Raw genomic sequence first — 12,595 nt, forward strand, 5'->3', positions numbered from 1 at the left:
CCATTTTGCACTTCCTGTAGGTCTCATTTTTTGAGACGTTTGTATTCCTTTTTGCCTGCTTCATTTACTGCATTCTTATATTTTCTCCTTTCATCAGTCAAATTCAATATTTCTTCTGTTACCCATGGATTTCTAATAGCCCTCGTCTTTTTACCTACTTGATCCTCAACTGTCTTCACTACTTCATCCCTCAGAGCTACCCATCCTTCTTCTACTGTATTTCTTTCCCCCATTTGTGACAATTGTTCCATTATGCTCTCGCTGAATCTCTGTATAACCTTTGGTTTAATCAGTTTGTCCAGGTCCCATCTCCTTAAATTCCCACCTTTTTGCAGTTTCTTCAGTTTTAATCTACAGTTCATAACCAATAGATTGAGGTCAGAATCCACATTTGCCCCTGGAAATGTCTTACAATTTAATACCTGGTTCCTAAATCTCTGTCTTACCATTATATAGTCTATCTGATACCTTCTAGTATTTACAAGATTCTCCCATGTGAGCAACATTCTTTTATGATTCTTGAACCAAGTGTTAGCTATTATTAAGTTATGCTCTGTGCAAAATTCTACCAGATGGCTTCCTCTTTCATTTCTTTCCCCCAAACCATATTCACCTACTATGTTTCCTTCTCTCCCTTTTCCTACTCTCGAATTCCAATCACCCATGACTACTAAATTTTCGTCTCCCTTCACTACCTGAATAGTTTCTTTTATCTCATTATACATTTCATCAATTTCTTCATCATCTGCAGAGCTAGTTGGCATGTAAACTTGTACTTCTGCAGCAGATGTGGGCTTCGTGTCTATCTCGGCTACGCTAATGCGTTCACTGTGCTGTTTGTAGTAGCTTACCTTGCACTCCTATTTTTTTATTCATTATTAAACCTACTGCTGCATTACCCCTTTTTGAATTTGTATTTATAATCCTGTAGTCAACTGACCAAAAGCCTTGTTCCTCCTGCCACCGAAGTTCACTAATTCCCACTATATCTAACTTTAACCTATCCATTTCCCTTTTTAAGTTTTCTAACCTACCTGCCAGATTAAGGGATCTGACATTCCACGCTCTGATCTGCAGAACGCCAGTTTTCTTTCTCCTGGTAACGACGTCCTCTTGAGTACTCCCCTCCCGGAGATCCGAATGGGGGACTATTTTACCTCCGGAATGTTTTACCCAAGAGGACGCCATCATCATTTAACTATAGGGTAGAGCTGCATGCCCTCAGGAAAAATTACGGCTGTAGTTTCCCCTTGCTTTCAGCTGTTCACAGTACCAGCACAGCAAGTCCGTTTTGGTTAGTGTTACAAGGCCAGATCAGTCAATCATCCAGACTGTTGCCCCTGCAACTACTGAAAGGGCTCCTGCCCCTCTTCAGGAACCACACGTTTGTCTGACCTCTCAACAGATACCCCTCTGTTGTGTTTGCACCTATGGTACAGCCATCTGTATCGCTGAGGCACGCAAGCCTCCCCACCAACTGCAAGGTCCATGGTTCATGGGGGGGAGTAATTAGTTAACTGTAATTAGTAACTGTTTAATGTAGTTTTGTAGTAGTAGAAGGAGTTGTAGGTTTTTTAATCTCTCTCGTTTTTAAAAATTAATTATCGGAAATAAAGAATTAATACATAACTTATAACTAACCAAGGAAGTGTGAGTTGTATGGACTATTTTAGCTGTTTAGATAATAGACTGTAATAATGAAGAATAAATAAATAAGCTCCATCATACTAAAAGTATGTATGACACCGTATTGCCAAAGGAATACCCTCCATGTATTCTGGTAACTCGTTTTGAAGGAAATCATGATGCCACTCTCCATTAAGACGGCTATCTAAAACAGCTGGATGAAAGAGTTGGTCATCAGTAACATCCATCAGACATGGCCCATAAAGACAATACTACACAGGCTAATGTCGCTTTGGTTATATTTGCATGCAAGTGTTGGTGAACTATGATGTGTGACTCATGCCCATGAGTTTCCAAAACCTGTTGGTATATAAATAACTTTAAGAACTAAAGATAAGAATAGAGATAAAAGCATACTACATAAATTGAAGGTGGAGGGGGGAGTGGAAGTAGGAAATGAAATGGAGGGAATTATTGATGTCAGCTGCATAGGGACTTCACGCAGAATCAGTGGCGACAAGTGAAAATGTGTGTTAGATCGAGACTCGAACCCAGCATCTCCTGCTTGTTAGGCAGTTGCGTTAACCACTGCGCTGTCTGCACACAGTGTTTATTGCAATTGCATCGACTATTTTGGGATGCCTCCCAGTTGACCAAACACCCTCAACAAGCGCCACCCATCGCCAGGTTCCATCCATGTCCTCCATGCTTGCTACTTTGAGATTCCTGCAGGAGGTCGAGTGTAATTGTGCATATGCAATGAAGGTGCATATACAACATTACTGTTATGTCTGTCATTTTTTTGTTTTAGATTTTAATTTAAACTAAATATTTTTAGACATTGGATTAACCTAAATTGTCCTGTGTTGCAAGTACAGTCTCTGTATTTAATGTGACCAAATAGGACCAAATAACATTCAATAAGTCGATGGAAACATATCACATTTATATCAAGAAAGTTCTAGAATGAAGTTTGTTACAGAATTTTCGTGTATGTAGTGTTGCCTGTAGAATGTACACATAAATAGAGGAGAACAGTTGATATGACAAACTGATGAGAGTATTCACTGTTTAAAGATTTATGTATCTGAATTATTATTAATAAATTCTTAACATGGCAGCAGCCAGCAGCTATTAACTGAAAGAAGATTGTATTTTAATAAAATAGTGATTTATAAAATTGGATGTGGCTGACTTCACAGTACCAGTGTTTGATGGAGAGGACTGTGGCAATTGGAAAAGGCGAATGGAAATGTATTCTGAAAAGGAAAAAATGCCACATAGTGGTTGCAAGAACAAAAACGAGCACTGACATGGTGGGTACCTAGGATGAAGAAACTCTAATTGCAATCAACTATGTATACAGAGAGATTATGAACAAGCAACTGGAATTTGTGAATACTAAGGAAACTGTGTTGGAGATAATGAAAATGTTTGACAAATTATACTCCAAGGAATGGACAGTACTATAAATTATTTGCAGAGACATATTGGATAAAGAGGTTAAAATACTATAGTGACATGACAACATTCCTCTGTGTTTTTTAAAGAACATGAATAAATTAAAATCAGAAAATGAGAAGCTAAACTAAAAATTGGAATGCTGCAGCACTCTGTGAGCTTTATCGGATATTTCGTCGATATTTGCAAGAAGAAGAACCAACAGTAGAATAATTAAAATATCCACGGGTGTGCTGCCGGTCTATAGTGTCCAACGGGCACAATATTTCGGCGAACATACATGTCGCCATCATCAGGTGAACTGACGGACTGAGCTCCTGTGAACGTGCCGGCACGGAGATCCGTACGCTATGGCTGCTCAGAGGGAACTGGGTTCGGTCAGCAGCTCACTCTAATTTCTTCCGCTGTCTTTAGAGGTTGTTTTCTGAGAAGGTTTTTGTCCCATTCGGACATTTCCTTCAATTTTTTTTTTTGGGGAGTTTGTTGGATGTGCTTGTCTTTTGTTTGTTCTTTTCTTTAGGGTATTGTGGATTCTTTTCTGTCACTTAATTAGTAACGGGCTAATTTTTTTTATATTTTTTTTATTATGCGAGGAGTATTGCTTTTGGTCTTTTGTACCGGTCTGGTACGTTGTTGTACCGACCAAGTGAGTTTATCAGATCGTTTGGCGATCTTTCCGTGTTGGCGTAGAACTGCTCCGCCAGGGTTCGGAATCGCGTGTTTAGTTTTTCGATGTCTGCCGCTATGTGGAGGTCTTCCATCGGGAAGCACGGCGGTGTGTGTAGCGCTCTTCTGAGCGCTCTGTTCTGAATCTTTTGTAGCCGTTCTACCGTCGATCTAGCAGCGTAACCCCATACGGGGCACGCATACTCCAGTATTGGTCTAATTAGACTTCGATAGACGGCTACTCCTGTGCTCAGGTCAAGGGAACTTGCACTGTTCAGTATCCTGCCTAGGGCCTTTTTGCGAACCTCCTCGATGTGGCACTTCCAAGTCAGGCGCTTGTCTAGTGTCACACCGAGGTACCTCGCAGTGTTTCTCTAGGGGAGGTTTTGGCCCTGCAGGTGCAGCATTTGGTAGGGGCTTCTGGGGGGGGGGGCGGCGTTTACTGAGACGTCTAGTCATTAGCATGGCTTGGGTCTTCTCAGAGTTTAGTGAGATTCGCCATTGTTTGGCCCATTCGTCTGTCTTATTTAGGGCGGTTTGAAGACGTGTCGTGACCAGGTTCCTGTTTGTTGAGCAGGAGAAGAATGCGGTGTCATCAGCATACTGTGCTGTTTGTACGTGTTGGGTGGTTGGTATATCTGCGGTGTAGAGACCGTACAGGGTTGGACCAAGAACCGAGCCCTGTGGTACCCCTGCATGTATTCTTCTCCTGCTTGACAGTGATGTTTCTACTTTTACGGAGAATGTCCTACCGGAGAGATAGCTTTTTATAAGTTTCACAATCTTTCCGGGGAAGCCCTGGGTGTACATTTTATTCAGAAGCCCGGTGTGCCAAACTGAATCAAAGGCTTTTGCCACATCTAGTAAGACGATCCCGTAGTAGCCTTTGCGGTTGAAGCTTTCTGTGGCTGCTTCTACTACCCTCATTATTTGTTGGGGGGCCGAATGTTGTGGGCGGAACCCAAACTGGAATTTGGGCAGGATTTGCTCTCTTCTGATGTGATCCTGTATCGGTACTAAGAGGAGACGCTCGTATAGTTTACTGAGGGTAGGCAGTAGACTAATTGGTCTGTAGTGTTGCGGGAACACCGGGTCTTTTCCAGGTTTTGCGATCGAGACTACTTCAGCGTGTTTCCACTGTGTCGGGAATTTTAGCGATCGCGTAATTTCGTTTAGGATATCTGCTAAGTGTGTTATTGCCATGGGCGGGATATGTTTTAATAGTTCGTTGGTGTGCTGGTCGTGGCCTGGTGCCTTTCTTGTTGGCAGTGATTTGATGACACTCGCCACGTCTTCGGAACTGAAGAGCGGCGTGTATTCATCGTCGTCGTCTGCCTCTGAAAAGGTGGCCAGTTGTCTGCGGACGATTGCGACGTGTTCTCTGTCCTGTACCTCTGCTGGCGTAAATTGTTTTTCGAACACGTCTGCTAGCGCATTTGCTTTATCTTCAGTGCTGAATTGCAGTCCACGTTCGCCATGCAGAGGGGGCATTTTTTCGCGTCTTCTCGTGAACTGCTTCGTGGCTTGCCACAAGCTGTGGTCATCTAGTTTGAGAGTTGATAGTCGTTCTGACCACTGCTGGTTGCGATACTCAGTGAGTGCAACTTTCAACTCTCGTTGTAGTCTGTTGAGCAGCCTCCTCGTGTTTTAGTTCCTAGTAAGTTTCCATTCTTTGGCGATCCTGTTTTTGTGTCTGATTTGGGCAAGCAGGTGCTGTGGGAGCTGCCTGGAGCAGGGGGCTCCCGCTGGCGCAGGCGTTGCTTCCTCAGCTGCTTGCAGGATCGCTTTAGTGAAGTCTTCCAGCGTTTGTTCAGCAGTGTCTGCTGTTGGAGGCGGGGCTTGGGCAAGTTCAGCAGCTATTCCGTTGCTGAACTGTTCCCAGTTTGTTCGTTTGTAAGCTGTGGTGCGCTGTGGGAGCGAGAGCCATTCTCCCATGTCGACCTCTAGGATAACTGGATTGTGGTCCGACGACATCCTGTTTATCGAACTAGCAGACACAAAACCCGTAACGTGTTTCGTGAGTGCGATGTCGAGGACGTCCGCCCTGTTTCCGTTGGTTGGGAAGTGGGTGGGCTCCTCGGGGCCCCATACCTGAAACTGGTGGATGCGCGCGAGTCGTTGCAGTTGTCGACCAGCTCTGTTGCTTACTCGTGGGTGCCAGTGTGCGTGCTTGGCATTGAGGTCGCCTCCTATTAGGAGCTTGCCTCTTATTCTCCCTAGTGCAGCTATGTCCTCTTCTTCTAACGTTTGGGAAGGGGGGCTGTATACTGCAACGACTGTGAGGGGTCCTGTTACAGTGGCAATTTCTATTGCGACTGTTTCAATTTGGCGAGTTGCTGGTGGGTACACTTGGTGGTGTCTAATACCTCGTTTGACATATACTGCAACCCCGCCTCCTGCGGTAGGCCGATCGGGTCTGTAGCAGTTGTAGTTAGCTACAGATGCTCTTACACCTGGCTTCAGGTGTGTTTCGGCCACTAAGCATATGTCAATGTCTTCCTCTTTTATGAATTCCCTGAATTCGAGGGCTTGCTGGAATAGACCGTTTGCGTTGAAGATGCACATTTTTAGACCTTGTATGTTAGGTCGTCTATCCATGTCGAGGGGTGGGGTTTCCTGATGTCATCGCCGATGAGGGCGCCTGCTTTGCTGCCGATGAGTGTTCGGCGGGGTGTTGAGTCATGGTGGCCAAAATGTTTGCCAGTTGATTCACCTGAGCCTGAAGGGCCTTTATGGTTGCTGCTAGTTGTTCCACCGAGACGTTCTGTGTCGTGTCACGCAGACTGGGCTCTAGTGAGTAGGGGGGGGGGGGCTTCCCTAGGCGATTCTCCGTTGACAGGAACCTGGTTGTGTGGAGGAGGGCGAGTTGGGGCACTGACGGTTGACGAGTATGTCCTGGATTGAAATACCCTTGTCGCCGTGGGTCTTGGGTATCGGCTTGGTGGTTGTGGAGGTAGAGGTGCGGTGCGATGCTTTGCCCCTGCTGTCTGTGGGTGCTTTCCCCTTAGGCGGTCCCTACCCTTGCGGAATTCCGGGCACCCCAGGTAGCTGGCAGGATGCGCGCCTGCCAATTGCAGCACTTCTCCTTGCCCTCCCCCTGCGGTACCGGGCATTCCTCGTACTTGTGCTTTTCGCCGCACCTGACACACCTCATTGGCATGTCGCAGTCCCTAGCCATGTGCCCCACTTTTTGGCAATTAAAGCATCGCCCTGGGCCCGATCTGTTTTTCAGCTTCTCCGGCGTGACTGTTACCCTCATTATCATTGTCACTTCCCATATCTTTCTATTCTGGGCGGAGTCAGGTAGGGTGACTGTGTGTAGCGGCCACGGTCTTCTCGGGTTTGTCTTGACGACCGAGCTAACTTCAAATCCCTCCCTTTCCAAGTACCTTTTTATATCCCCTGTGTCGGTCTTGTGCGGCATGCCCCGGAATACTATTCTGATTGGTTTTTTAGCCGCTATGGGGAAGGTATAGAAGTAGGTTTCCTTTTCTTTTAACATGGCCTTCACCACTTTGTAGTCGTCGACGGTCTTTACTGTGATCTTGAGTTGGTCCTCCCCAGTTGTTTTTGCTGTGAATTTGTTTTCTCCGAGGGTTGCATTGATGTTGTCATACAACTCGGAGTACGATTTCTCGTAGTGGATTATAAGAGGAGGGATCCGATATCGTCTCTCCTTCGTGTCTCCGTCTGTGTCGGTTGGCTGTATGGTGTTGTCCTGTGTGTGAGGGGGGTCTTCTATGGGGGAGAACCTGTTACTTGTTGCTACCGGGGAGGCTGTGTGCAGCACAGGGGAGCGGCCGGCGGTTCTTTTGGGCCTTTGGAATCCGTCATCGTCGTGTGGTGTGGCAGCTTCGGCGTCAGCCACGTCCGCGCACTGCTGCCCGCCCACCGCTGCATTCTCATGCCGCGGCGTGCCCGCAGCAGCGCGCTGCACGGCGGCCGCCGGTGCTGGCGTGGTACCTGCGTCGCGGCTTTGTTCCCGCGGCGGGCCGGGTGACGCGGCCGGGCCATTGTGCTCGCCTCGCGCCTCGGCGCATTGTACCTCCACGTTACGTGGACGACACTTTCGTCATCTGGCCACATGGTATGGATAAACTCCTTGACTTCCTTACTCATCTAAACTCCATACACCCCAACATCAAATTCACTATGGAGACTGAAATGGAGGGTAAATTACCTTTCCTTGACGTCTTGGTCAAGAGAAGGGCTGACGACACCCTAGGTCATGGGGTGTATCGGAAGACAACGCACACTGATCTGTATTTGCACGCAGACAGCTGCCACCACCCTTCACAGAGGAATGGGGTACTTAAAACTCTAGTACATAGGGCGCACACTATCTCTGATGCAGAGAGTCTACTCCAGGAATTGGAACATCTGAGAACTGTATTTCGAAAAAATGGGTACTCAGAGTGGCAGAGTCAACGTGCTCTCCGCCCAACCACTGCAGCACAACCTGTTGAGATGGATGAAGTCACGAGGGAGGAGGTAGGCACTGCATTTATTCCATACACAGGCGCACTCTCGGGGAAAATCGTGCGCATTCTGAAGAAACACCGGGTCGGAACTGTGTTTTGTCCTCCAAATAAAACTCGTGCACTGGTGGGGAGCGCCAAAGATGACCTCGGTTTGAGGAAGGCCGGCGTGTACCAGATTCCGTGTCAATGTGGCAAGTCGTATATTGGTCAGACGATGTGTATCGTCGAGGATCGATGCCGTGAACACCAGAGGCACACTCGACTGATGTATCCGAGCAAGTCGGCGGTCGCTGAACATTGTTTGTCGGAAAATCACGCCATGGAGTATGACCGCACGAGGATTCTGGTACAGACGTCGAGATACTGGGACAGCGTTGTTAGAGAGGCCATCGAAATTCGCACCAATGACGACCTTATAAACCGTGACTGTGGCTATAATCTTAGCAAGGCTTGGGAACCAGCGATTGGGTTAATCAAAAGTAAATCGAGCAAACGTATAGTTGTGACGACCACGGCGGACAGAGCCATCACACCGGCGTCATCTCAGACGCCGTCGCAATCTGTTCCACCGCGGGACCGTGGCGCGGGGCGCGGACGGCGGAGGGAGCGCGCCGCGGGCGGAGGGTATTTAAATCGGCCGCCGCTGCGACCGAACCCAGTTCCCTCTGAGCAGCCATAGCGTACGGATCTCCGTGCTGGCACGTTCACAGGAGCTCAGTCCGTCAGTTCACCTGATGATGGCGACATGTATGTTCGCCGAAATATTGTGCCCGTTGGACACTACAGACCGGCAGCACACCCGTGGATATTTTGATTATCAAATATGCCGGGAGAAACTCAAGAATCACAACAGTAGAATACATTAAAAGTAGAAATCGAATGATGGGTTTGAAAACAAGGATGGAAGTAGAAGTGTAAAATCCAATGCATTTCATATTGCAAAGAAAAATAGTATTTGCTACCAAGTACAAGCAGTGTAACAGATATAGCGGACAAGGGCATTTCAAGAATGAGTATCACTAGTCAGGAATATGCAGAGGTTAATGGAATTGTGGCAGGCATCACCAAGGAAGCAGCCAGGGTAGCTGGCAACATGGGCAAAACGATCAATATAGCGGTAACAATAAGTGGTCACATGTTCAAGGTGAGCAGTATAGTTCAAGATATGTTCAGCATGGAGAAGGCAGAGCCTATCAATGAATCACAATCAGAAAGAGCAATTTTGCAATGGAGATATAATCCACAATGGCATGAAATAATGTTGAGTTACATAACAACAAACAAAATTGCTAACTGGAGAGAGGGTACATAGGTCGTTGTTGATCATGAAAATATTTCCCTGATTGCATAACTTTTAAAAGCCTGTAATCGAAAAAAATCGTGGATGTTAAAGTATTGGAAACTACAAATTGAAAATATAATTAGTTGTTTTCTAGTTTACAACAAAATGATTCCAATTGAACGAAAAATGTATTTTATGTCAACAGTATGGATAGAAATTTGATTAGTTATTCTAAAGTAACAGAAAATGTAAACTTGTATTTGTTGGCAATATCTCAAAAGTTTTTGATACAAATAATAACTTTATTGTGATTGCTTTGAAAGAAAATAAGATGTATAAAATGACAAGCCGATTTTATAAGAAAGCGCTTAATAGAAATAGTGTGAGTAATAAGGATACATGACAGCAAAAGAGATGTGGCACCGTACACTGAGACATGTAAATTTTAATGATTTGAATGTGTTGTGTAAACATCAGTTAGGAGATGGATTGCAAACAAATTTAATTTCTACGTGGAACAGTTTGAAGTGCACGCATTGGGCTTGGCACCTTGTAAACCTACACCTGGGAAGCGTCCTGAAGAGCAGTGGGTACTTTATTAGTTAATAAGAAGTGTAACAGAGAGAAACATTAACCGAAGTGACGCAGTGGGAAAAAAATATTGTTACGGCCTTTGTGACATACATTCCAAGAGTGGCGGGCAGAATCAGCCATATACTGCGCTTACACGACGTTAAGATTATTTATAAACCGAGGAAGAAGATTAATAATTATCTCAGATTCGCAAAGGAGAAAAGGGAGCCACTTGCAATGACGGTAGTATACCGCATATCAAGCACATGCGGAAAAGTTTATGTTGGAATGTCTGTACGATCAATCAACACCAGGATTACACAACATAAGTGGCATTGCCGGTTGGGGCAGGTGGAGAAATAGACCATGGCAGAGCACGCGATGTGTGAGGCCGATCACACAGTAAACAGAAGTTCTGCCTGGAGATCAGAGCTTCCACACCCACTTGTTGAGAGATGCTATAGAAATACAAAAATATGAAAACAGCTTCAACAAGAAGGAAGAAAGCCTCATGGTGAACGGGTCCTGGATTCACATGCTGCAGCAAACGACCATTGCATGTAGCAAGTGGACAACGGCACTTGAAATGACCATGGAAAAGCCCTTTGACGTTGGTGCGCCAAATACATATACCACTAGCAACGGAGGGTGGAGTTTAGATAATACCAGCCACTCACGCTGAGCATTGATTTCTCATATTGGTGATGCATATTGCACCAAGGTGGGTGATCACTGTTTCTGTGTCCTAGGTGCTCGTCATTATGACCTCCACATTTTGGACAGTGCATCTTTCATTTTTATGGCGTACAGTGCATAACGACATGTGAAATAAAGAGGTATTCTGCAGCACTTAAACACGTAGAGCGTGGTACACCTGGGGATGCGCACGACAGTGTCAGTGTGACCGATGCATGTGTGGGCCCCTCCCAACCAGCGCCCATGTGAAGAACAGTCCCTTAATGGGCGCAGTTTCCTGCACATCTGTACTTGGCGCGCATTTCACTATTGCAAGTGCTTGCGATCAGAAAGTTTTTTTCCGCAAATATGTTTAGCATATGATAGAACTGTTGGGGTGGAGTGAAATATGCTTCTAAATCCTTCAATTTGTCTTTTAGCCACTCCTGTTCAGCCATTTCGCACTTCTTGTCAGTCTCATTTTTAGATATTTGTATTTCTTTTAGCCTGCTTCATTTGATACATTTTTATATGTTCTCCTTTCATTAATGAAGTTCAATGTCTCTTGCGTTATCCAAGGATTTCTACTAGGCTATGTCTTTTTACGTATCTGATCCTCTGCTGCCTTCACTATTTCATTTCTTAAAGCCACTCATTTGTCTTCTACTGTATTCCATTCCTGTCTTCTAGTCAACTGCTGCCTAATGCTCCCTCTGAAACTCTCAACAACCTCTGGACCTTTCAACTTATCCAGGTTCCACTCCTTTATTTCCTACCATTTTACAATTTCTTGAGTTTTAATCTACAGGTCATAAAACAATAAATTGTGGGAGTCCAGATCTACTCCTAGACTCTCTTAAAATTTAAAATCTGGTTCTGAAATCTCTGCCTTACCATTATAAAATCAATATGGACCCTTCCGGTACCTCCAGGTCTCTTCCACATGCCAGACATGGTGGCTGAGCACTTCTAGGCTCGTCAGTCCGGAACCGCGTGACTGCTACGGTCGCAGGTTCGAATCCTGCCTTGGGCATGGATGTGTGTGATGTTCTTAGGTTAGTTAGGTTTAAGCAGTTTTAAGTTCTAGGGGACTGATGACCTGAGATGTTAAGTCCCATAGTGCTCAGAGCCATTTGAACCATTTCTCTTCCACATATACAACTTTGTGTCAAAATTTTTTAACAATTTGTTAGAGATGATTAAACTATGAACCCATAAAAAATTCTAACAGACAGCTTTCTCTTTGCAGGAGAGCTTCTGTAAAGTTTGGAAAGTAGGAGGCGAGGTACTGGTAGAAGTAAAGCTGTGAGGACGGGGCGTGAGTCGTGCTTGGGTAGCTCAGTTGGCAGAGTACTTGCCCACGAAAGGCAAAGGTCCCATATTTGAGTCTTGGTCCGGCACACAGTTTTAATCTGCCACGAAGTCTCATATCAGCAGACACTCCGCTGCAGAGTGAAAATCTCATGCAGCTTTCTCTTTCATTCCTTTCCCCCAACCCATACTTATCTACAATTTTTCTTTCTCTCCATTTTCCTCCTATCGAATTCTAGTCACTGATCACAATTAAATTATTGTCTCACTTATCTATCTGAAAATTATTGATTAGCCATAGGCGCAATTAATAATTACCACTAAAATCAAAGACTTATACTTAATGTCAAGTAAACCCTATATATTTCTTACACATGTTTCCCTTTTCTAAGAATGTTTAGGTCATTCTACGCACTATCAATTTCATTTGGTAATATTGTGTAATCGAGAATATATATTTCAGTCATGATTTTAACTGTGAATGTATGCTTTCCCAGCGTATACAGCTGGCGAAGAGTTC

Source organism: Schistocerca piceifrons, chromosome X, assembly GCF_021461385.2.
Source record: "Schistocerca piceifrons isolate TAMUIC-IGC-003096 chromosome X, iqSchPice1.1, whole genome shotgun sequence".
NCBI lineage: Eukaryota > Metazoa > Arthropoda > Insecta > Orthoptera > Acrididae > Schistocerca > Schistocerca piceifrons.